Source organism: Pyrus communis, chromosome 15 (genome assembly GCF_041283825.1).
Source record: "Pyrus communis isolate YQ-2024b chromosome 15, ASM4128382v1, whole genome shotgun sequence".
NCBI classification, from domain to species: domain Eukaryota; kingdom Viridiplantae; phylum Streptophyta; class Magnoliopsida; order Rosales; family Rosaceae; genus Pyrus; species Pyrus communis.
The window spans coordinates 33,928,494-33,934,493 of NC_142579.1; positions in this window are offsets into that span (position 1 = coordinate 33,928,494).

The window sequence follows — 6,000 nt, forward strand, 5'->3', positions numbered from 1 at the left end:
TTAGGATTAGGTTGTGTACTGATGCAACATGGGAAAGTCATCACCTATGCTTCCAGACAGCTTAAGAATCACCTGAGAAATTACCCCACTCATGATCTAGAGCTTGGAGCAGTGGTCTTTGCTCTAAAAATATGGTGACATTACTTGTACGGCGAGAAGTGCCGCATATTCACTAACCACAAATGCCTGAAACATGTCTTCATTAAGAAGAAATTGAATTTAAGGCAGCAAATGTGGATGAAGATCATTAGTGATTATGACTGCACTATCAAGTATCATCCTGGACACACCAATGTAGTAGCAGATGCACTAAGTCGAAGATCTCGTGGACAACTTGTCTCATTTTGAGCTATCCTTGTTCCGCTCTTGTTTTCTCTTCGAGAAATCGACGTTACTGTGGAACCAGATTCACAAGGAGCCTTGTTGGCACATTTCCAAGTTAGACCTGTTTTAGTGGATATGGTTTGGGAAGCTGAGGAACTTGATTAGTAGTGTGTAGACCTAAAGAAGTAGGTACTGGATACGTCGAGATAAGATCTGAAAATCCAGAGAGATTGAGCCTTGGTGATGGGAGACAGGTTGTTCGTGCCTAAGGACAACAAAGCGGTGAAGAAAGAATCCTTGATGAGGCCCACATTTCGAAGTATGCCATGCATCCAGGGAGTACCAAACTATATCACACTATCTGTCCACTCTATTACTGGGTTGGGATGAAACGGGATGTGGCAGATTATGTGAGAAAATACATTATTTGCGAGCAGGTGAAGGCAAAGAGACAAATACCTGAAGGGCTGATGCAGAATCTCCCAATACCATTATAGAAGTGCAAAGACACCACCATAGACTTCATGTACGGTTTTCCGAAGATGCAGTTGAGATTTGACGGTATTTGGGTGATTGTGGACCAACTCACCAAGATTGCTCATTTTCTACCTGTTCGACAAACCTACTCACTAGAGAAGTTGGCAAAACTATTCATTGATAATATTGTCAAACTTCATAGTGTACCCGTCACTATCGTTTTAGATAGAGATCCAAGGTCCACATCCAGGTTTTGGAGAGTTTTTAATACCGTCATGGATACTGAGCTGTTGTATAGCACTACCTATCATCCATAGACCGATGGTCAGTTCGAGCAGACAATTCAGACCTTGGAGGACATGTTGAGAGTGTCTGTTCTTCAATGAAAGGGTAGCTGGGATAGTTATTTACCATTGGTTGAGTTTGCTTATAACAACAACTATCACTCTAGTATCGGCATGGCACCGTTTGAGGCATTGTATGGGAAGACGTGCCGGACACCGTTATGTTGGATAGAGGTCGGTGAATGGGTGTTAGTGGGGTAATAAATTGTTGATACCACTAATACTAACATCCAGCTAATTAAAAGAAACCTGAAGGCAACACAAGACCAACAAAAGAGTATTGCAAACCAACATTCCAGGGACCGTGAGTATAGGATCGTTGACTTTGTTTTCTTGAAGTTGTCCCCCTGGAAGGGTGTGGTTCGTTTCGGTAAACGAGGGAAGTTGAGCACTCGATATGTTAGCCTCTACCAGATTACGAAGAGGATTGGTGCAGTTGCCTATAGATTGGAGCTACCACCAAAGTTGGCATAGATTCACAACGTTTTTCATGTTTCCACGCTTCGGAAGTATGTGCCGAATCCCTCTCATGTTATTCAGCCAAAATCGCTAGAAGTGAATCAGGATGCTAGTTATGTTGAGGAACCAGTGGCAATCATCGACTAGCAGAAGAAGATTATGAGGAATAAAGTCATCCCGTTGGTAAAAATGATGTGGAGAAACCATGTCGTCGAAGAAGTGACATGGGAAACAGAGGATTTGATGAAGAACCAGTATCCATATCTTTTTAGTTGAGGTTATAATTTCAGGGATGAAATTTCTTTTAAGGGGGTAGATTGTTAAATCCCACCCCCAAATTCTATTGTAAGTTCACATTTTCCCATAAAGTTTTAATGAACTTTGCAAATTGGTCCCCTATCCTAATCCAATATGGACTCTCCCTTTAGATTCTCCTCCCCTCTCCGCTTGCCACATGTCAAGCACTCACTCTCTCTCTCTTTCTTTCCCCCTCCCCGAGTCCCTCAACTCTTTATCTCTCTCACTCTCACAAAACCTTATCTTCCCTTTCCCCAGCGACGCATACATCCACGCGCACCCATAGAAGTACCCCGACGACTACGCAGCAGCAGCACCACCTTCGTGGACCCCCTCTCACTCTTCCTCGTCACTGCGAGGCACGGTGAAGCGAAGAAAGCACTCCGGCGAACCCCCGAGACCCTTAAGTGAAAACTCAGACACTTCTGATCGTTTCACGATGAATCAAAGGTACTAATCTCTTCTTCTCATTTCTACCTTTAATTAGGGTGTTAGATCGTGGATTAAAACGGCTGATTTTCGTCGACCGGAGTATGGAAGGCTCCAGCCTCTTTCCCCTATGAGAAACGAGTCGAATGACCCAAGCTCAATGAACCCAGGCTATTTGGGCCGTTTAGGACTCGGCCTTAGGCCTGTTAGTCGTTCAAACCCAACCCAAATCCTTTTATTCTATTCATATTTATTTTAGTTTTTTTTAAAAAACCCAAAACCCTTTTAGTTTGGGCCAGGCCTTCAAGCCCAACCCATTTGAAAACCTAAACCCTTTAGGACCCAGGCCCTTAGGGCCATATAGAACTTGGGTCAGGCCTTTAAGCCCAAGCCCAGTGGCGAAGCCCAAGCCCAAACCCAATTCGACCCAACCCAGAGAACCAAGCAACCCCAGGCCACGTGTGAAGCTCACGCGCCGCCGTTCACGGAGTCGCCAACGAATTTTTCGATGACTTCGGTGACCCACAGCGGAGCGTGACCGTACCCGAGGTCCCTCTTTATGTTTTTCGACGTCCTGAATCCGTTTATGATGTCCATTTCTTGAAATTCAATCATTTGAGTATAGTTTTATTAATCGTACCGTTTATGTGCTTAGGTGCGAATATTAGTGACGAATTCGTCATTCCTATTTTGTACGGCTCTTAGACGACGGACTATCTATGAGTTAACCCCTTCTATAATGCATGTTTTAATAGTAGAAATGCATACATGAAAGTATGATTTAATGATTACGTTTTATGAGTAAATTAGATTTACACTTACGATATATCATGCTTTACTGAGAATATTTTGGAATACCATATTTTATCGAACTTATGTTCTTTGTAGTATATATGATGGATGACTATATACTATTTATGAACATGTTTTCTTTACACATCTTTATAGTATATATAATGGATGACTATATGTTATGAAGATGATTTTGAGATATATGTACCTATGTTTGGAAAGATTATATTCAATGTTTTGTGCGTATCTAGTGGTCACTGTTCTACCTACGGGCGACGATACTTATATTTTCTTCGGTAGGGTGATGTAGGGGCCTTCGAGCTGGGAGATATTATATTGGACTACGGGTCAGGTGATGTAGGGGCCTCGGGTTTAATGAAGATTGATATATTAAGCCTTCGGGCCAGGTGACGTAGGGGTCTTTGGGTCGATTATGATACCACTAGTTAGCATACTATGTACGAGATATGTTTTATGAAAGGTTTTACGGCATGCTAGGGTTTTCAGAAAACCTGTCACATATTATGCTATTAGTTTTTATAAAATTTTGGGGGTTAGTATGTTGATAACTGTTTTATTATATATATATATATATATATATATATATCAACTTGGTCACTCATGTTTGTTTTGCGCCCCCTCAGGACATAAGAACGAGGAATACGATCCGAGATACGAGGCATTCCTTTACCAGTGATATCAGATCATTCTCTCGGCTTGACATCCATTGTAATAACACCTTTCGTTATATTCTGAATTAGATGTATGCTCTGAACATGTCATGCACTATCACTATCCTCACGCAAAAATGAATAGTCATATCTTATTATTTTGCTACAATTTTTATGCATGTTTTACATGTTCTCAGCATATGCATTCATTAAATGGCTTTCATCTCCTTTAGGTGTCGGCCAGCATGTGACCATCCTGATGCCCCTCAGACATCGAGATCGAGGCATGTCACTGGAATTCATCTTCAACCATTGGGGCACCCTGTGGTGGTTCTAGGGCTTTTTGAGATTTGATGAAACTTGTCACATCCCGGCCCGGGCGGATCATTTCCCGGACCCGCTCCACAACCGTAGCACGATATTGTCCGCTTTGGGCTTACCATTCCCTCACGGTTTTGTTTTTGGGAACTCACGAGCAACTTCCCAGTGGGTCACCCATCATGGGATTGCTTTAACCCTCTTCTCGCTTAACTTCGGAGTTCCTACGGAATCCGAAGTCAGTGAGCTCCCAAAAGGCCTCATGCTAGGTAGGGATGGGAATATACATTTAAGGATCACACCCCTGGGCGATGTGGGATGTTACAAAACTACTTTTCTACAATTTTAATTAATTTACTACTTAATTTCAATTTATATAAATTATTATTATAATTAATTTATTAATTAAATCCAATATAATATAACAAATTTCTAAAACCTTACAAAAGAAGATATTGTTAATTTATGTCCCATTAATTCAATATATTTCAAAAAAAAAAATCTATATAAGAACAACAAAAACAGTTGAACTGTGGGTGCAAAAAAAAAAAAAAAAAAAAAAAAAAACAATGATTTTTAAACGTACCATTTTACTCCAAATGATATTACATACATGATATATATATGATTAAGTAACTTGTGATATGTTATATATTTTTTGTTTGGATAAGTACCAAGTTATTGATATGTTTATGTTATCATAATTTTGGTATATAAAAAGTTAACGACAAGTTATGTGTAACCCTAAAACCTACCGGTACATTTCAAGCCAATGTGGTACATTTTAGTTTGGCACATATGCATTTTATTTTAGTAAGCATCGGTTTAATTTAGTATGAATACGTTTTAATTTAGCATATGTACGTTTCAATTTGAGAATAAATTGTGTTACATGTAAATGCTTATGTTAAAGAACAATGGTACATTTCAATTGAATCATACTTGAATTTTAAGAGATGAAAATAAAGAATGAGAAATACCCATTAATGACAATAGTTACAGTAATGAAGAAAAAAGTTACAAATAATTTTTGTATAAAACAAAGTTACAAATAATTTAATTTTATTGAAATTTCTTAAATAATTTACATATATATATATTGATTATTATATTCCATCAAATTAATCTCAACTCCCAATAGGTATAATTGAATTCTTAAATTGGGGGAGACGTGAGATTCCATAAGAATAGCAATAAATTAAACTAATATTATTGAGTGCATCTTTGACATAAAAATGAATTTAAGTGAATTTGAAAAGCACATTAATTAAGAATATACTTGAAATACAAGGTTTAATAAAATGTGAAAGAGCTAATCTAAAGTTGAAAAGTAACATGTAACATCCCACATTGTTCAGGGGAGTGGATCCTGTAAGCCTTATATGTATATTCCTATCTCTACCTAGCACGAGACTTTTTGGGAGCTCACTGGCTTCGGGTTCCATCGGAACTCCAAAGTTAAGCGAGTTCGCGCGAGAGCAATCCCAGGATGGGTGACCCATTGGGAAGTTCTTGTGTGAGTTCTCAAAAACAAAACCATGAGGGCGTGGTCGAAGCCCAAAATGGACAATATAGTGCTACCGTGGAGTCAAGCCCGGGATGTGGTGGGGGCTCGGGCCGGGATGTGACACAACAACTATTTAATCTTAAAAAAATTTAAATGAGGCATCTAATCTAATTTTTCGTTTATTTGAAAAATTCTATGATTCACATGTACAGTAACATGTTTTGTTTTTAAAGCTGGTTCACTAGTTCACGTTGACTATCAAATAAGAGCTCGTTTGGTTGTGCTTTTGAAAGAGTCAAAAGCGCTTCCTAATGAGTAAAAGCACTTCAGTTTAAAAAAATAGCCTTTTGGCAAATATTTTTAAAATGCTTTTTGTTAGAAG